This window comes from Phodopus roborovskii, unplaced genomic scaffold, assembly GCF_943737965.1.
Source record: "Phodopus roborovskii unplaced genomic scaffold, PHOROB, whole genome shotgun sequence".
Lineage (NCBI taxonomy): Eukaryota > Metazoa > Chordata > Mammalia > Rodentia > Cricetidae > Phodopus > Phodopus roborovskii.
In genome coordinates this window covers 19,320,146-19,341,873 of record NW_026126511.1, presented here as the reverse complement: position 1 = coordinate 19,341,873, position 21,728 = coordinate 19,320,146, and positions in this window count along the sequence as shown.

Below are 21,728 nucleotides of genomic sequence, written 5' to 3'. Positions count from 1 at the left end.
GTGGTGAGGAATGACCCTAATAAAGATAGAGGAGGCAGCTGACTGAGGCACGAAGCACTGGTCCATAGGTTTTCCTAAGGGGCCTCACATTCCCCCAGCCAAATGTCTGCAGATGCTGGTGGGTTTACTATCTCCTGTGACACAAGAAGAGGGTCTTCCAAAGCTATCATCAGGGGCTTTCCCTCCAGCATTGTCGGTATGCCAATGAATTTCCTAGATTAGCAAATCACATCTTCAGAGGCATAGGGAACCTTGTCCTCATGAGGGAACATATAAGACTGGCAGATTTCACCTTGCTCAGGAGAAGGTAGCCCCAATGAAAATGAACATAAGAAACTTAAACTTCTGTTGGTCACCTCAAAGTGTGGCACCATAGGTGATGTCATTTCATTTCACAGCTTCTCAGACACCCATGCTTTCCTTTCTAATATTTAGGAAGGTTTTATTTAGACAGTCATTTATGTGTGATCGGTATTCGTTTGCTTTCCTGGCTAAACTGCGAATCTCATGAGACTAGGGACCACATCTCTTTTATTATGTACATGATCTCAGAGCCTTGCCAGGAATCTAGCTTACATTTATTAAGTTCAACACATCCTTGTTGACTGTGTTAAGTGAGTGAACGAATGAGTGAATGAAGGAGTAGAAGAAGGAAAGGAGTGAATGAAGAATGACTGAGTTCAATGTAGGTCACACCAGAGGTGTATGAGCTATTGATAGGAGACCACAGGAGAGCACTGTACAATATAGAACAAGCTCTTTAAAGATAGGGGCCTAGTGGGGACAGTGTGACATCATAAAATGGCATGGTGCTGGGATGTTTATGTTCCCTCGCCTGTCATGTGACCTCAGGTAGCTTAGTTCTGCATTCTGATCCACCGTTTCCCCCCTTTATACAATGAGAGCATGGAAAATGAAATCTACTTTAGAATGGGCATGAGGGCTAAATAAGATAAAGACCTTCTACAAGGTCTTTTTCTTTTTTGCGGGGGGGGGGAGGGCATTAAACAGCACTCCATTTTATTTATTAAAAAAATGGGTAGATCAGTTGTATCATTAATGGAACCATAACACAAAGAGCAAGGCACAGCCTGGATGGGACTGATTCTTCACACCTCTGTGATGGGCTGGGGTATGGAGTAGGCATGCCTGAGGCTCAGGAAGAGGTATAGGGTAGTGGGTAACCAAGGCTTGTTTCTGAGTATAAAGGAAGTGATCCCTGGGTAGGCTGTCAGTTACATTTAGGAAAATCCTTCTTTCTTAGTGGGTTGGTCACATCTGACTGACTCCACAAAGTACTATCTAGAGAAAGGCCTCTGAAGTTATCTCATTCCAAATGGAGACGGTCAGTACAAGGTTTTCAGGTTTGGGACTCTGGTGATTAAAATTTCAACACAATTTCTCTTTTGTTGTTGGTCCTGGCTTTAATGAAGGGTTTTTCAGATGACTCAGGGTAGAAAGGCCTTGCATCAGTGTGGAGTGGCATCATACCTCCCTTCCTGTACCAATTTGCTCTACATGACCTGTCCTAGAGGATATTGCTTCCACTTTCCCATTGCTTTATGGAGTTCCAAAATAGGAAGTAGAAAAAGTATCTGTCAGGGCTGGAGAGATGGCTCAGAGGTTAAGAGAGCACTGGCTGCTCTTCCAAAGGTCCTGAGTTAAATTCCCAGCAGCCCCATGATGGCTCACATCCATCCATCTGTAATGAGATCTTGTGCCCTCTTCTGGCCTGCAGGGAAACACGCAGGCAGACCCTGTATACACAACAAATAAATAATCTTTAAAAAAGTAAAACAATAAAAAAAGAACAAGTGTCTGCCTTACAGGGTTCTGTTGTCTTTTTGATCAGCTAGCTGTACTCTCTTCCCCTTGTAATTTCATAAGTACATACTACCCAAGCTAGGGATGTCTTACATGATATAAAATATTTTATACTTTACTTGGGATTTAGGGACAGAGATATGAATTTCATGGTGATAATCACTGATACTTTCTTTACAACTTTAATTCCTTTTATGTTTCAGGATAAGAGCTCCTTGCTTCTTAGCGTGCACCCATTGAAGAAACAGTTATAATCAGGCTTAATTTTTGATTATTGTTTCTGTGGGATATAAGTTTTTTTTTTTTTTTATTGTTGTTGATCCAACCTTCCCTTGGCTTTCTTTTACTGAAATTGGATGTATATATCAATAGTATTGAAGTTTTCCTTCCCTTTTTTGAAGACATAATAATTTTACTTATTTATTTGATTTCTCAAGACAGGGTTTCTTGTGTAGCCCTGGATGCTTTAGAACTCACTCTGAAGACCAAGCTGGCCTTGAACTCACAGAGAGATCCACCTGCCACTGTCTTCTGAGTTCCAGGATTAAAGGCATTTTCCCTCATTGCCAGTTTCTAGGAAAATTAAGCAAGCTAAATAATTTCTCCCATTAAATTCACATTGTTTTATAGTTTGGTAGCGTTGCATGATGGTAGCTTAGTAACTAGAGTCTATACATCTGTGGGTTTTGATGAAAGTATATCCTATCTCTCTTATTAAAAACCATATGCAAGAGTTTCTCTGTCCCTCAGATTTGTGTGTTACCCTTTTGTTTTCTTCTTCTCCAAGATTCCCCACTGGCATAATTTTACAGATACTGGAAACATACACATTCTCCTAATAAATAGACCAATTTCAGACACATGATAATAACTAATGGGCCAGCTGTACTGTTTCATTTTATTATTATTGTCATCTTCTTATTACTTCAAACTCTGCTTTTGAAAGTACTTCGTTAAGCAAAGGCTATTTAATTACTCAAAACTTACCAGTTAAACTTGTTTTTTGTGGCTGTGAGGCTCACGTGTTTGTATTGTATGTGTTTAAGATGGAGACATACATGCTTGTGTTAGTGTGTGTTCCTGTGTCTGTATGTAGGGCACAGGGACACACACCCAGCACTCCCACTCTCTGCCTTATGCCCTTGAGACAGTCCCTCACTGAGTCTAGAACAAGGCTGGTCATCAGCAGCCACCAAGCTCCAGGGGTTCAGGCACAGGCAGCCATATCTGGTGTCTTTACGTGGGTGGTAGGGTTCAACGATTTTTCACGCTTGCACAGCAAGTGCCCTTACCCACTGAGCCATCCCTCTAGCCCTTTACGTTGTTTTCGGACAGGATGCTTCAGCCTCTCCAGCGTTGGGATGGCAGGTGTGCATTACACTGCTAATCGTTTTTGTCATTCACACTGCCAATTGCTTTCATCATCTATTCACGTCTCTAGCATTGGAAGTCTCCCCCAGCCCTGAAAGAAAAATACACGTCTAGATTAAGACTAGATATTTCCTTTGTAGTTTACATCCTCCTTGGAGTTGGAAGCAGTGGACTGTCAGCTAAGGCTCATTTGTGGAGGACCTGCTCATCAGATCAGAGTGATTGCTCCCCTGTTAGTATCACCAGCTTCACCAGAGGCAGAAGCAGCATCAAGTCTTCACTAAATTCCTCATTGTGTGTGACACTGTTTGGCCTAGCTATCAGAAGGAACAACTTGGTCATCTTTTTCTGACTCTCTGCCTTTTATCCAGGGTTTTTCCTGACCCCTGGAGAGCTGCTGGATTCATTGCCACTCAATCAGGCCTGGAGCCCTGGAGTGGGTGTCCCTTTGCCATAGTGTGTTGGAGAACTAAACCACATGAAGAAGACGGTAGAAAGAGTATCTCTTCCTCTCAACCAAAGGAACAGAAACTTCCAGAAGCTACGGTTTCCTAAAACATTGTTTGCCCAGTATGTGCGAATATTACCTTTTCTAAATTTCATGAACTCCATCGCTTCCTTTAGAGTATGATACTTTTTTCTTTTCCTTATTAGTTAAGGAAAAAAAAGAGCATTACAAAGGCTACTCTTCTAATTAATGAAAAGATGTGGCTGAGTTTAAAAATAAGTCGCTCATTTCATATCCAAGTTTCTTTTAGAAGCTCTACAAATTATTACCTTCCTCCATAAAAGAGGTGTCTTATGACTAAAGGCTGAGACAGCATCCATCATGCTCTTTAACAATGACTCCTATGTTTCTTTTGGTAAACTCATAATGTTAATTACACTCGGCAACAGATGGAGCGCCTTCCATCCAGGACCTCAGTACACCTTGCAAATGTTATAAATCTTCAAAGCCTTTTTATAATGGAGGTAAGTATCTATGACCACAGTTTTATAGGCCAAGAAGCACAAAGCAGGCAAGTGTTTTGTCTTTTAAAGTGTAACATGCGTTGGTCAAAGATGTGGTCATCATTGAGAAAGTAGTGAAAACCCATGAATACTTACTGACAGCTGAGTGCAGTGTCTCACTGGCAAGCTTGGTCTTTCAGGCCAGGGGTCACCTAGACAATATTACTTAAAAATCCAGGGTGTCATACACTGAGAGTTATCTGCTAATGATTAATCAACTTTTAGAATGATTAGTATAGACAATTGCTCCCAGACCTTCGTAGTGATATGGTAAATTCTGAAAACAGAAGTGTCCAAACATCTTCTCCTCTCCTTATCTTCTTCTTTCTTTGCCTTCTTCTCTACCACTAGAATAGTTATCTCACTTTCTCTGTGTGTGTTCATGTGTGCACATCTGTGTGTGTGTGTGTGTGTGTGTGTGTGTGTGTGTTATATGGTGTCTGTGTAGGGATCATATATAGTGATCAAAGGACAATTAGATGATTTTTGTTCTCTCCTTCCGGCTTTACGTGGTATATGAATTACTTTTGTGTTGATAGGATAAAAACCTATGACCAGAAGCAATTTAAGGAAGAAAAAGGTTTATTTTAGCTTACTGGTTTACAAAGATGGAGTTCATCATGTCTGGGAAGGCAAGGTGACAGGAACTGGAAGCTGGCTGATCACATTTTCATCCACATGCAGGAAGTAGAGTGAGACCAGAAACTCTCGAAGTGCTCCCAGTGACTTCCTCTAACCAGGTTATAATATCTTCTGAAGTTTCCATACCCTCCTCAAATAACAACACCAGCTGGGTAGTAAGTGCTGAAACAAAATTACAGAGGCCATTTCCTAGTTAAACCACAACATGCTAGATCCAAAGATTGAACTCAGGTTGTCAGGCTTGCACCATCAGGCAAAAGAGCCTTGCCTTGCTGAAGTATCTCATTGGTCCTTCAAACATTTTTTTCTCCTTGATCTTTGCCACAAAGGCTAAGAAGAAGTGATCCCCAAACATTTTTTTATAACCTGTTACGGAAGAACTGAATCTTAGAGCTGAGTCCAGAGATTACCCAGTCAAGCATTTTCACAATTTAGATGAGAAAATTGGGATGGAGAAAGGTTAATAAATAACACACATGGAGGCGCTCAGCTTTTAAAACCTTAATTGAATTTCTCTGTCCTCCCTTTTGAGTCAGAGTGGGTTGACTTTGGCTTAGTCGTTCAGTTGGTTAGTGGCATCAATAACTAGGTTCCTGACCCTCATCAGTCTGTCTTCCCAATGAATTACATTTTCGCCCCTCACGGAGTTAAATGAGCCTTTATTAGGAATGAAATTACATTTTTAAAAACATTCATAATGTGTGCCTTTCTATATCCTAAGTATCATAAAATCACAAGATGTGGGCATTGTGAGAAGTTGACTGTTGTTACGCTTTTCTTTAATTTCAGGGGAATCTGACAATCAGGGAGTGTAAGGGAGTCACTTGAGGTGCTATGGCCAGTTACCAGCACACAGAAGCCCAGACTCTCCATTTCCCTTTCCTTCCACAGAACTGAAGTACTCATTTGTTAACTAGGATTCCAGCAATCAAAACATCAATGCAGTTTTATACTGGCTTTTCAGAAGTATGCTTTTATTAAAGACAAATTAGAAGAAGGCAAGGTAACATTAAAGAATTAAAATAAATCAAAACGAAAGCTCCAGGGGATGCAACTAGGTAAGACAGTAATTGAAATTCTACTTGTTTCTTTGAAATGCCCGAACCTGGAAATCTGACAGTGGGTGATTACTTATATGGACCATGAGAAATTGCAAGACTCCAAAGTGCTCACTGATGTTTTGGAGCTCAAACCATCATCATCAAAGTTTCAGGGGTATGCATTTTGTTATTAAAACTGTCAGCTGGCTATGGTGGGACATTCTGATAGTCCTAGATATTCAGGAGTTGGAGAAAAATTGGTAGAATGAGATCTTGTCTCAAACCAAATTGCCACCCCCAATCAAAAGAAAGAAATGAAGGACAATAGCTAGATTGGGAGGAAGAGAGGGGGCAGGGAGGGGGGTAGGGAGGAAGAACATTGGAGGTCATAGGTAACTTATAGTAATCCTCTCTGAATAAGAGTAATTAGTGAAAGCAACACACTGAGTTTTGTAAACCTATCACTGATAACCTAGAGTTTGTAGAATTTTCAACTCATTGTCTGACCACCAATTAAAAGGAAGAATGCTTTAATCCGTTCTCAAGATTGTTGCTCCTGTATTTTACAAACCCTTTGTTCCTTTGAAAGTTACCCCAATAATATGCACTTTGGATCATCTGGCCTACTTTAAAAATTACAAAATAAGAAGTCTTTATATTAAATAAATCTTGTTATATAACACCTTCCAGTTTTGGGGTGTTTAATGACAGCTGGTAACTCACACAACAGCTCTTTGGGTATCCCTGGAAGCTAGTAAGCATCTTTTCCTATTACAGAAATGGTACAGGCAAAAAGTCTTGAGTTGAGCTGGGAGTGGGCAGGGGGCTAGCTGAAGTCTTTCCTTGTCTTTTTGTTATCAAGCTGTCAAATCACCCTGGTAGGTCCTTAGTGTTAACAGGAGAGGAGAGACACTAGGCTCCAGCTCAGAAGGCACCTCTAGACTTCTTGCTGTTGCTAACATCTGTTCTGCTGGCTTCTCATCTCCCATCCTTGCTCACTGAGCTCCATCAGCTAATGATTTCTTGCCACTATTTGTAAAGGAAATTAACCGTGCAGCTCCACATTGCCTCCGTTATCTCTATGCATCCTGGGGTCTTTGAAAGGTTGTACTGTGGAATTTGTACTGTGAGTTGAATATTAATAAGATAAGAAGAAACACGTTTCTCTTTTCGAAAGCCTCAAACTGGCGGCACAGGCAGGAAAGTCAGTTCAAGTGGGCAGGCCTAGATGTCCTGGCCCTGCACTCGGTTTCCTGTTAATACCTCCTGGTAAGTGAGAGATTACCTTAGGACAGCTTGGATTTAAGTAAAGTGTGACAGAACTCAGAGTCTTTTACGTGAGTTGCTTGCTTTGTACGGCTACTAAATTTTAGCCTCTTTATGCCTTTTCTTTGAAGTGAAGGGAAGGCTGAGAAATGGCATTTAGCACAAGAAGGAAAACAAAAAAGAAAGCATTTTAAGCTCCTTAAAGAGATGATTCAATACGCTTTTTTAAAAAAATTCTTTAGTATTCTTTGGACAAATATGTATCTCTATAGACTTTTCTTCTGAAAGTCTCTTGCCTTCTTCTCCTTGTCCAGGCTCTGAGCTTCCATGCAAACCAGGCAAAGGGTCTGTAGATGAGTGTTCCAGGTTGGTATGTAAATGGCACTTAAAAAGAGAAAGCTGAGATGAGCAGGTTCACACTGTGAAATGTCTTTCCTTTCTTTCCTTCAGCTGATTGATAGGTAAATCCAGATGCAATTCTTTCATCAGTGATTATTACATTCTGCACTCTTACATTTTCTCTCCCAGGGAATACAAGAGTGTCTAACAGCACTGGGAAAGAGTCCTCTAAGTTCTTTTCAAATTAAATGGATGCCGTGAACAATCAGGCTCCTCTGTTAGAGAAATAGGAATGGCAATATGAGCCCCACGAATCCATAAACATTGGTAGTCTACCAAGTAACTGAAAGTCTGGGCTCAAGTTCTAGCATTTGCGACTCGAATTTGGGTGGCTCAACTCACAGGGAGGGGCTTCTACTCTGTGCCACATGGGAGGCCACCTAAAAAATCATAATACATATGAGAAAAGAGGACAATGGTGGAATTAAGTTAGTCTCCCAGCCTCTCCCTCCATCTTTTAAGTCATGACTATTTAGAGTCATGTTTTTCTGCTAGCTGTGATGGTACACTTCTGAAAACTCAGCACTTGGAAGACAAAAGCAGGTAGATCATTGCGAGTTTGAGGCCAGCATAGTCTACATAGCAAGTTCTCAGACAAACAGAACTGTGTAATAAGATCTTCTCTCTCAGCCAACGAAGTGCTTGTTCTTCAGGCATGGAGACATGAGTTTGATCCTCAGAAGTTACATTAAAAGACTGGACATGTGGCATGCATTTCTAATCACAGAATGTCCCACCTAATTCGCAAGCCCTAGGTCAATGAAAGGTCCATCACAAAAAACAGGGTAGACAATGCCAATGATAGAATAATACCCAGTATGTTCCCTGGCTTTCACACATGTGTGCACTCCCACCTGCATATTCATAGAAACTCACATAAACAGCCATTCCCAAACATATGCTTTTCCATGTATTGTATAGCTAGAAAGAATGTACAATAGACAGTGTTATTATAATAAATGTTCAGATATGGGGATAGAGTCAATAATCAGTAAGTGATAAGTGAATTGGGACTAAATTTATTTCTACTAATAAATAAAGTGTAAATGTTATTTGTCAATGCTCCTGAAACTTTAAGTTTCTAAGAGCTGTTTTGTGGTGACATTAACTAAATCTCTGTCATGTGTAAAGTATGATTTCTGGTCCTAAGAGGAATAAAAAACTAGACTCCCAGGTGATGGGAGATATCATTCTGTATATATGTTTCTCTTATGGTTAATGAATAAAGCCCTGTTGGTAAACACAATAGATAAGCAAGATAGGCAAGACTAGGAGACAAGGAGGATTCTGGGACATGTAGTAGAGGGGAGTCGAAATGTAGGATCAAGAGGAGTAAGAGTTCCAGACCATTTTTCCAGTAAGATAAGACCATGTGGAAACACTTAGATTGATAGAAATGTGTTAATAGTTAAGTCAGAGCTAGCCAATAAGAAACCATAGCCATTGGCCAACAGTTTCATAATTATACAGTGTCTCTGTGGGTTATTTGGGGCTGACATGGTTGTGGGACCAGGCTGGTGGGAAAGTGCTCATAACACCCAAGGACAGTGTGCAATGCCAGGAGCTAATTCCGAATGTGTGCTCACATATCATGGCGGCCTCTATATGCTTTTTTTGTTCCAGAGTATTCTAGGGACACATATGTATCTCTACAGACTTTTCTTCTGAAAGTCTCTTGCCTTCCTCTCTTTTTCCAGGCTCTGAGCTTCCATGCAAACCAGGCAAAGGGTCTGTAGATGAGTGTTCCAGATTGGTATGTAAACGACACTTAAAAAGAGAAAGCTGAGATGAGCAGGTTCACACTGTGAAATGTCTTTCCTTTCTTTCCTTCAGCTGACTGATAGGTAACTCCAGGTGCAATTCTTTCATCAGTGGTTATTACATCCTGCACTCTCACATTCTCTCTCCCAGAGACTGCAAGCAACCAACAAGCCACCCATTTGTGCTTTATCTCAATTGTTTTCATTTACATAGCCCCCAAGTTTCTGTAGAAATATCGTAGAGCATTCCTATTTACTGTTTCACTGTAATTCTTTATCACCTTTGAGACTGAGTCAACAATCGATACAATTACTATGATTCCCACTCAATAGGCACAAAGACCTGAAGTCTCTAAAAAGCTATATGAGTTGTTCAAGCAAACACAAGGATCAGACGTGCATCTCTAATCTGCCATTATTTTCCTTTTCACTGAATGCCTTGCTCAAAGAAGAGCTACCTGTGCATCTGATGAAAAAAGCTGTTCAACATTTTATTGTAATACAATCACAAAGAAGGAAAAGAAAAAAAAATAAACAAATTCCACTTACCCAGTTTTACTTTCCAGATAGCTTTTGGTACAGATAAGGCATCTTCAAATGTGGTCATGCCATACCACCAGCTCTGTGTCCAATAAATGGATGCTTTCATTAACTGTACAAATGTGTTATAAGGAGAATTTAGTCATTTCCTTGTACATTACAGCTTCTACCATTTATTCATCATTTCCAGTTTCATAGGTTAGGCTTTGGCTGTTGGAAGTTGGAATCCCTTTCTGACTCACTTTTATTTTTAATATCAGTAGTTGGCATTGAACACTCCATACATATTTGCTGAACTAAGGGAGTGAATGATTGCTTTCACAGGGTGGAGGGACACAGTGTTAATGACACTGTTGACATTAGATGCTCTGCTTGACTGCCCTCACTTCTCTCTTCCTTTGAGGTGCATGGTGGCTATGTCTGGGTCTTTTTGTTTCCAGTAGCACAACTGGTCATTGAAAGCCCACCTAGACCTTGGCCTCACACATGTGTCTCTCATAGTGGCACCCTTATTCCACAAGTGTCCCTGGGATAAAAAGGGACAAGAAAGGGAGGATAGAAAAAAGATTTCCTACATAATTGTTCCACCCTATTTGAAGATCAGAGATGGCTCTAATGCTTTACCCGCATCAAGCTATTTATTCTATTCAGTGTCCTCAACAAACTAAGCAAAAACTGTAATTTGAACACCTCAAAGAGCTGGATTCAAAACCCACCCACTCTTAACACTGTACTACTCTTGATGGAGCTTCATGAAGCAGCAGGAAAGATCAGGAAGAAGGCAGAAAAGGAGGAAACAGCAGTCAACAGAGAATCAGTGACAAGCAGACACAGTTGTGACGACAGGACCAGAGAAATACAGAAATCCCAGATCCCACTCATAACTTTCTCTGACGTGATTAATTTCATTTGATCTCTCTGACCTCACTCTTCTAACCTGCTAGGTGGGTAAAGTGATTCTAGACACATCTCCCTGAAGTTGTGATATGAGAACACAGTTTGAAAAGGATGAGGGTAAAGTACACTCATTTTTGAACTGTATACTTTAGTAGCTCTTATATATGGCAAAATATATTTTATTAGTTGTTCTCAACAATTCCTCATAATTAACTTTACTCAACTAAGTAGAGGTACAGCATGAGCACTATTGATCTCTGTGGATTCCAGCCAAATGCTATTGAATTAACTGCAAAAACCTTTAATATTATCATGGACATTATAGTACAATAAAATATAATCTATAATATATACGTACACACACACACACACACACACACACACACACACACACACACACACTCACACACACTGTACAGGAACTGGTGGAGTTTATTTTTAATAGCTGCCTTATCAGGATGATCCAATATCTCCCAAAACAATGGTGGAGAAGGTAGAGCTGGGAAGAGAGGGGTGGGTGGTGAATCTGCAATTAGAGAAAAGAGCGCCACCTATTGCTCGCAGTGTGGCTTCCTAGAGGCCAGCCTAGCTCACAGCGGATCACACACAATCTATTTGCTTTGAAAAACAACTGTCATCATTCCTCCTGCCATAATCAGTTTGTATGCATGCCAGCCCACAAATCCTATAACGTAACTGCATAGATGCTGTTACATCTAATAGTCTCTATAATGACTCCATCAGTGGTGGTTAAAAGTAGTAGGGGGAAATCTGAACCATAAGCTTTAGGGCCCCCATTTTTCATTTTTCAGGTGTGTGGGAAATTTGGTTACTATACTGAGCCTTCAATTTTCCACATATGACCAAGTTTTATTTTTATTTTTTTTAAATAACTTCTATATCATTGGATGATTATGAGGATTTGTCAAGTCAATGTTTGTAGAGAATTTGGAAAAACAAAAAGCTTGGTGTGAAATAAGTAAGTGTAGAAATGCACAAGCTGAGGGTCACAAAAATTGTCTCAGAACTCTTAAGGTGGCCAAGTTAGCAGTTGACTACAGAAGATACCAATGCCTGTGCCCCTGGGTTCTGGGTGGCCCGGCTCCTTAGCATGTGACCTATGGTGATGATCTATGATCTAAGGCACTGAAAACATGATGTGATCCTATGTTTGTGGGAATAATGATGTGGTATTTGAGTAAAATCAAGTGTAGCCTTTTTCTTTTTTCTTTTTGGCTTTTCAAGATATGGTTTCTCTGTAGCTTTGGAGGCTATCCTGGAGCTAGCTCTTGTAGACCAGGCTGGCCTCGAACTCAGAGATTCGCCTGCCTTTGCCTCGCGAGTGCTGGGATTAAAGGTGTGTACCACTAACTCCTGGTTCCTTGTGGTAATTCTCATCTTGGTTTCTTAATCCTTGCCTTTCCAACCCCTTAGGTCTTTGCAATTATTGCTACAATAATTTTTATAAAAATTGTGATAATGACTACAGACTATGATTATCCTAAGACATTTCTCTTTTTCTTTTACTTGTTATTTTAAGAGTCCTTTCCAAGCAAATTTCTCACTGAAATGTTCTGTTTCAACATGATTACTAAAACCACTTGCTGAACTCCTGATACAAAAGCATGCATGACAGTGATAGTCTGTACTTGAAATTGGGAGTGGTCACCATCCAGAGAGACTAAAGAAAACCAGCCTGATGCTTAGCATGGTGTTCAATTGGCTCGAACTGCTGAGACAACAACTTAGGAGTATTGGAAGACTTTTGAATTTGGATTGAAGGTGAGACACCTTTCTCGGGTTGGCTGATCATTTGTACCTGAGAGCATCAAATAGCCTAAAAGTTAGGAAAAACAAATTCTGAACAGCAATGATTTCAAGCTGAAGTTGAACCACAAAGGGGACATACAGCATTCTGCTTCATTTTCTTCCTGATGTGAACATATTGCAAGATGTAGCTTCAATTTCATGACATAGGAGGTGGAGTCGAATTCCCGACACCTGATTGACTAATAATTATCAGTATCATTTGTTCTTTCTGTATTTTACATGGGATTTACATAATACACCAAGCAACTTGGGGGGAAACAAAGATAATAAAAATGTTGGGAAATAAACACAAAGTTAAAAGGTTGTGGGAAATTTAATGGGAGAAATAAAGCAATTATGGCTAATTGAAGTTTTTCCCAATGCTATGGAATGTTATTTGTTGAAGACTAAGTAGTTGGTCTTTGTTTCCATAGAGATCAGAAATAGAAATGGTCTGAAGTTCTTATAAGAAATCTTATACTTACGTAGAAGAAACAATGTCTTCATTAAACTGCAGAACTTGCCAGTTGTGAGTCTTTGCTCTGGGAAATCTGTAAAAACTGAAGAAATAAGCCATGGGTAATCTGATGTGGTGTTGGGTTGAAGCAGACGGCTTAACTGGGATTCCTCTAGGCCTCATCTGGTACTTGGATTCTGTGATTGCATCAATAAGAATTTGTGTCTAAAGCAGGAAAAGACACAGACGCCCCATCAGGCATAGTCCACTTAGCAATGCAGTTGCTGGTCATGAACAAAATTCTTAGAAACATCTGCTACACACGCTACAGTCTTGTAAATGCCTTAGAAGGCTGGTCAGGCTTTCACAATTCAAACAGCAAAGACTTGTGGGGGATTTTTCTGTGTATATTTTTCTAAACATAATTCAACAAACAATGAATGCCTCAGACAAATTTGTCAGAAATGGACACAGTCTAGTGAATTGAGGGTAGTTTTCTTATGGTATATCTTAAATTGAAATTAAAAAGCTAAAATAATTTTGTGGGAAAGATGATAGTGTATCACTCACTATTTTCAAATCAACATCTTCATTTTGAAGGTTTACTGTTTTTCAGTTGAGTATATGAGTTTATATGTCAAGGGTGGCAGATCTCCCAGAGATAGGGTTACAGGTGGTTGTGAACCAGCACACGGGAGTGCTGGGACTCAAACTTAAGTCCTCTGAAAGCACAGCGCAGCCTCTGAGCCATGGATTCATCACCCAGTGCCGAGGTCTTCATTTTTACAATGAACGTTCCACTATGGTTTGATTCCCCCATAGGCTACTGTGTTTGGACCTTTGGTCCCTATCAAATAGTATTGTTCTGAGAGGTCACTGAACCTTTGGGGCATAGAGAAGACCACTGGGGCAGGCCTTGGGGTTGTGTCTGCTCTGTTTCACTGAGCTCTCTGCTCCCAGATCTGTCAAGATGCAAGGAGCTGGTGCCAGACACCAACCCTGTCCCATCCAGAAACTCTGTGCCTGGATACTGTGAGCCCAATAAATCCCCTTGAGTCACTTCTGTTGGGTGTCTAGTCACAATGACAAAACAAACCGTAACTAACGTACTTCCTTTAATGGCAGAATTACACAAGTCTCACATACAGGATATGGCCACATCTACATATGAAGAGTTTGGGAACAATGGAGAATGCAGTGTATTCTGAGAAGGAAAACTAGGAAGAGGATCCAGAATCTGACTGTGATTTTGTAACTCAGTATCTGGAATCTCAAAGATTTGCTTCTTTTCTTGACAGAAAGTCTCTTTTATAACAAAAGTCATCAACTTTGGACCCCAAATCAGCTGAGTCCAGGAAGACAAACTGATCAGGACTGGCTTGAGAAGACTACTTTGTTAGATGATCGTCTCAGGCTGTTATAGGTCAACTCAGGACTTGTGTTCTGATCCATTCACGTTCCTCACAAACCAATCTTGAGATGATGACTTGTTCCCAGGATGCTGGGAGATAGGTTTGCCAGCTTAACCATTCCAACCTTGTTAATAGCTGACTTTCTTGTTATAAATGGCTGTTAGCTCTGTCCCTATGAACTGATACCATGCAAACCTCATGAGGGATGTATCAACCAATGGCACACACTATTAGGAATATGAATCTGTAGGGTTCATATTCTTGCATATTATTTGCATTGTGGTGAATGCAAAAAAAAGTAGAGATTTGATGAACAGCTCTCTCTCTCCCTCCTAATCAAGCTGAAACAAAATATGACTAAAGAATTAAAATGCATTTCATTTATTTATTTTATGTGCACACATTTGGAGATCAAAGACAACTTGTGTGAGTTGGTTCTCTCCTTCTGTCACGTGGGTACCAGGGATGGGACTCAAAGTCTTCAGGCATATTGGCAAGTACCTACTCATTGAGACATCTCAATGGCCTCAAAACATGATTTTAAATACACTTATTCAAGTGATTATTTTTCCGTAGTCTCTCAGACAAGATTTTCCCTCATTGTGTTGGTTGTCAGAAATGAGAGTAATAGGTCAAGCCTTGGGGAAAGGATGTGCTGAGTGGCCCTTAGGCTGTCTTGAAAGGATAATTTTCATAGGCGAACGGTAGTAGGATTGATGATTCACAAGTTCAATAGCCACATTTATCAGACACATTGTATGACAATTGCTTTGGGATGTAATAACCTTTGTACTCATTTGGACATACATTAGCAGTTTCCTGCATTGCTTTCCAGGACCCCAGTACAATGGCATTGTCTAAATGACTGGAAATGATGCCATAAAACTCTATGGATATACATATATTGGTTTTAGATAGCAGTGGATTTCCTGATTCTTGGACGAGCGCTCTGATGAATCTCACTACCACACCATCTCTCACTGTGACCTTATCAGATTTCCTAAGCTGAACAGGCTTTGTCTGGGGATGTCTGCGAGTGGCAGGGGTCCAAGGAAAACCAGGTGCTACAGGAAGTGGAGCTGGTGATTCAGTCAGGTGCATTCTTTCTTATGATTCAGGCTGACCCACTCACTAATCACGGTGAGTGGGCATTCTGCTTGCGAGGCTGCTCATGAATAAGGTGTATGGTAAAGGTCTTAATCATTTCTGCTGACAGGAGAGCTTTCATGGAGATTTGCTTTAATGTTGTCAGAATTGCAACAGACAGGATCAATTCTGCTGTAGCAATAAATGCTGAAGGTAATACCATTTAAGGTATGCTATATGCTCCACTTCCTGTGCTTGTTCAACGCAGCAGCATGGGATACGTTACTAAGCACCCAGGACATTTTACTTCGGAGCTAAATTTACATTTGGCTGTAAATGTATTTTTTTTTAACTTGTTAAATCTTTGGACATTAAAGTAATATATACGTATACGTTTGTACATTTCTGTCTTTCTAAGTATCTATCTATCAGAGATAGATGGCTTATTTCATCTGTTTATATTTTTCCTGAAGGCGTTATAAAAAAGGACTATCACACAGAAGTGACGGCACAATAGATGAGAAACTGAATGAGGAGTAAACAAGATCGAGAAGGAAAGGCGATGAGGAAGCTAAGGAGCCTGCACTTGCTAAAGTATCTAAGATTGCGCTGTACAGCCAACATAGAAAACAGAATCATAATAAAACTGTCCTTCTGGATTCAGCTGAGAAAGCATAATAGTTAAACTCTTGCTTTTTGCCATGACACAGATCTGCATTTGTTTCGAGTGTCAATTGCTGGGGGAGGGGGGAGACAGACAGGGGGACAGACAGACAGACACTATATAGGCTGTCATTCACCCTATGTAGACTATAGACTCATATTAAGGAAGATAGACTACATGGCATGTTCAGCACAGCACCTGGCACATAATAAGGTTTATCAAATATGAACTACGCTTGCTATAAAATGTGTTATTGTGCTAATTTCTGTACATTAAAGAGAGACTAGTCAGATGTTTTGCAAGAGTTTTATTGAGCACAGTTGCCTTTAAAACAGCAAGGCTTTTGGGTGCTTAGAGAGGAATTAAAGTCCTATAGTCCTTGGAGCAGATTTGATTATCCCCACCCATTTCTTTCCAAGGTTGCAGGACAGGATCCTCCGAGGACACACTTACCTACCGGCATGGCTGTGGCCAAGGTGTAGCGGTCCCTCGGGCCTCTTCTATCTTCACTTCATCCACTTTTTTTCAAGGGTGATGTGTCTGTGTCCTAGAGATTTACATGGTCACCACAGGAATGAAGCAACACTATTGGGTCTTCTTATAAACCGTGTGAATGTGTCGGAAGTGTTCTGGCTTGACCTCACTCTAATATTTGGGAGGGCTGTTGTCTTCCTAAGGCTTTGACGAAGATCTTGTTCAACCTGCTGGGCTCCTCATTTATTTCTGGGCCCATTCTTCCTGGTGTAGGGTATTTCCCAGGTCCCTGCCACAGGCACAGACACCCTCTTGCTGGGGTGAGACTTTGATCCCACAGTGTAAGTGGCATCTCAATGAGTGCTTAGGGCCAGATTTCTGATTGTCACACATTTCAGAAAACAAGAATCCATTAAAGCTACAAGGAGGTAGGTGTTAGCTGCAGGACAGAGCAGGAGAGAACACCCCGGTCCTTTCTAAAAATGTTGTATGGCACTAGGGGGAAATGTTTAATTTTAAGTACTGTTCTTTTCTGGAAAACTTTACTATAAAGGAAGAGAAAATGAGCCCGCAGAAGCCTAATTTTAAATACTCCAAACTCTTTCCAGGGTCTACTTAAAATGTAGGAATGAAGTAGATCTGTAACTTGGTTAATTTCAACACTAGTGGATATTTCAATCTGAAAACAAATCAGCTTTTGTGGGGCCTAAGAGTAGCAGCTTAGTTCACATTAGAAATGACCTTTCAAGAGTTCCTTCAAATGTCCCCAGCATCTTGGGAAACTTTGTCCCTAACAGTCAGTTTGGTAAAGGAGCTGACTTGCTCAAATAACATTTCCAAACTATATGTATTTGTTCTAGTAAATTTGCACCTGGGTAAATTCTGAGTTTATATTTCAAATTTTCTGTGACCTCTGACCTTGTTCTCCTCTCAGATTACTGAACGTGAGTGACTGTTCTGTGTGGGTTTTGGCATCAACCTGGCTCCAAACTGACTGATTGTACGATTGTAAGCAGCCAATCACATCTTTTAACACTGAATTTTCTCATAGGTAAGCTGAGTGTTAATTATAAATACATGAAGGTTAATATGAAAATTGATTAATACAATGTATGACATGTACAATTTGTGTTAGCCACTACTATTACTAGAGCCATGTTAATACTAAATGTTAATTCCAAGAGGCTGGACAGATGGCTCAGAAGTTAGGAGCTTCTTTGGGGCCAACTTTGATTCCCAGCACCCATATGGAGGCATGCAACTGTTTATAGCTCTACTTCTAAGAAATATTGGTGCCTTCTTTTTGCCTCCAATGGCCCTGAGCATACATGTGGTACCCAGCCATTCAAGGAAGCTGAGTACCCATACACATAAAATAATAATAAAAATTTAAAAAATGTTAATGTCCAAAGCATTCCATTCAGACTATGCAAAGGAACATCTTACAAAGGAAAAATTCAAAAGAGATGTAAAACTATGAAGAGATGTTTAAACTCATTGAAAATGTAATAAATGGAAGTTAAACATTAGCAAATTCTTTCTTTCTTTCTTTCTTTTTTTACTTAGAGAATCAGAAAAAAGCTATCAAAAGAAATAAAGAAATAATCTGTTTGGGGAAAATACAATGAAATAGAGAGATGCTCTCATAGCTGGAGGGTGAAACTTTAATTCAACATAGCCTTTGGGAGCACAACTCAGTGTCTATCAAGCTGAAAAAGATTTCATATTCTTGGATCCTATAGTAGAGTAGGCAGTACCTCTTAAGGGTATGGTCATTGAGGTCATCTTTCCTCCCAAGATTTTTCACATATAAGTGTGAAAGAAACTCTAGGAATGAGAATGTAGAAAACATTAAAAACAATGTTTCCAGTATTTAAGAGTGAGAGAGGTACTCCTAAGATGTTAGAAAACCAAATAGGGCATGTTACTGTATTTTATTATTAACACTTGTGTGGTATACATCTATTCGTGAGGTCTTTTATACATCTCTATGAGGATGGTCTCTAGTCATTTCAAACTTGACCTTTCCATGTCCCTAAACCCAGTCTTCTTTTGCTCTTTGTCATCCTTGTTTGTTTGCATCACCTTTGAGACTGGGTCTAGGCTGTCCTGAAAACTGTGATTTATCTAGACTGGACTTGAAGTCATGATCCTTTTGCCTCAATCTCCTGAGTGTTAAGAACCAGCCCATTGATCTCCTGAGTGTTAAGAACCAGCCCATTGATCTCCTGAGTGTTAAGAACCAGCCCATTGATCTCCTGAGTGTTAAGGACCAGCCCATTGATCTCCTGAGTGTTAAGAACCAGCCCACTGACCTTAGGTTTCTGTTGGAGAAGTGGATGGTGGGAGAGAGGATGAGAGGAGAGGATGGAAGGGGAACCGCTGTCAGGATGTGAAAAAAGTAAATAAATTAAACAACAAAGATGTTCCTGTTGTTGCTGATCATTTTTGCATCTGTAGCCTTTAGAACAATTAGAATACTTTCGTTCAGTGATTTTTTAAAATTCAAACAAATTTTCTTGGAAAATTTCATGCATCTGTCATAAACCCAAAAGAAACATCCAAATCGACGATTTTGGTCCAGATAAATTTGATTATTTTAATATGTTTTTGCTTATTTTTTTCAAAATAATATCTTCTTTTTTTATCTTTACTACCAGGAAGTAAACACAATAAATATTTCCCTTTTCAATTTTGATTTGGTAGCAGCTAGATTTTGAGGGCTGAGTGAATTGTCCAGCTGTCTCTGTATTTCAGTTTGGGCCATTCAATATGAAGTATAATCAGCTTTAGAAAGAACAAAGATCTTTGCTTTTCATTTACTCTCATTTTCTTTTTGGGGATTATATTACTGGAAATATTTTCTACATTTCAATACCTGAGTCAATAGCTCACTAGCAGGCTAGCTACCTGCCCATCCTATAAATGTCTTCCTATTGTGATTGCTATGAGAACAAGGACAATGACCACTCTAATGAGTTTGCTTTGTGGCCAATACATTTCCTAATGCAGTAAATCTTAGACTAAGGTCAGTATAGCTGTGCACAGTGGAAGAAAACTAACATCTATAGGGTAGCTCAGGTCCTTGGAACCTGACCAAGTCACTATACATCTACTACATCTTTACTTCCTTAGGAAAATTGTCTGCGAAGCTATTTTTACTCCATGTGATGAGGTAGAAACACGATGAGCATTTTAGAAACCAGATGAAGAGCACATTGTCAGTATGAAGTAGTGATATTTGCCTAACTACAGTCTACAACCTTCCTACTTCTAATATTCCACTGTGGTTGTTTTCCCAGCGGTCATTTGTTTATTTCCACACCTATCTGCCCACACCCTTTTCAGAAAGGGTTTGTAGTAGATGACTTTGTTATTAACCTCCATTTTTCCTTCCACACGCAAGAAGGCCAAGAGGCTGAGGAGGTTGGCATCAGCTGTAGGTAGACTGTGGGAGGGAATTCTTCTTGTCCTAACTCATCCTGCTACTGTCATCTACCAGTCTTGACAAACTTAAAAGACAAATGAGATGACCCAGCTGAGGACAGCGCTGGACATATTTTCTGTAGGGAGATCGGTTTAGCATAGGAAAAGAAGGTGGTTGGTAATTGCAACACCATAGATGGGCTCTGATCTAGAATTTTCAGTAGTCCTTTTGAGTGATAATTTTCTTCAGCAACTTTTGAAATTCAAGACAGTGTTTGGAAATTTGCCTACATGTTGCTGGAGTTTCCTTATCCGACCAGGTCCTACCACCCTTCAGCCCCAAATAAACACACAGATGGTATATTAATTATAAAACTGTTAGCCGATGGCTAGGACTTCTTACTGGCTAGGTCTCTCTTAATTATTAACCCACTTCTATTAATCTAAGTTATTTCTATATGCTCTTGGCTTACAGGAGAATGCCCGGCCCTGATATTCCTTTTGTAGCTACAAGGTGTTCTCTATGTAGTGCGTCTCTGCCTACCTTTCCCAGGGTTCTCTTCATCTCCTAGTCCCACTTATCTTCTTGCCTCTATTGGCCAAACAGTGTTTTATTCATAAACCAATAAGAGAAACATAGATACAGAAGGATGCCCCCCACATCACATACATAATAGAACATCTTATTATTTATATCTTGTTTAGTCACTCCGTCCCTCTAATTTTCCTCAGCCTCATACTTCCCTTTACACTTCTTGCCTCACTCTCTCTTTTTAGAAAACAACCATCTGAGTCCAATCAGTGCTGTCTATATGAATGTGGTTATGGGGTTATCCAGTGGCACATGGGAAACCCACCAATGTGTCCCTAGTGGCCATCAGCTGTATTTGGCAACTTTTAAGGTGTGTGTGTTTGTGTGTGTGTATGTGTGTGTAATATAATGTATATCCTTATTCAAATTCCTTTGTAAAGAATTGCACTTTAAACGTCTCTTTCAATTTTCCCAAATGTCTGCAGATAGATCTCATTATCTCCCCCACCCCCCTATTGATGCAGAAGTCGAGGCAGAGGGGAACATCTGAGTTGCTTAGATACCAGAGTCCCAACGTAATTCTATTGAACCTGAAAGACCGTTTTCTTTCTCCTCCCTCCTGTACACACTCTGTTTCGGCTGATTCGGAGAGGTGGGCTGTGGTTCTAACACTCAGAGCCATGTGATAAACCAAAGCACATAGTGCTGTTGAGAATACGAGGCTGCCAAGGAGAAGGGCAAGACCCTTCAAGTGGAGGAAGTTAGCCTGTCTGACAGGTTTGCAGGATGAGCTGAGCACTATCATGTTACAGATGAATCTGATTTACTCTGGGGTCTATGAGACTTCTATATTCCTCACTGAAATCAGCACAGCCACAACACTTTGATGCATGAATAGCTGAGAAAATTTAATCACTGCTTTGTTAACCCCAAGGCAGCATGGGGGTTAACAGAATGGCTTTCTCAGCCCTGCGCCTTAGTTGAACTGATACAGTAGAGTTGTTAAATTCACACCGAGATGGTATGCTATTAGCTGAAACTCCTTTATCTAGAATTTGCTTGTCCTTGGGAAGAATCAAGCTCTTCTCTGATGGAATTTCAGGGGCTGGAGAGGCAAA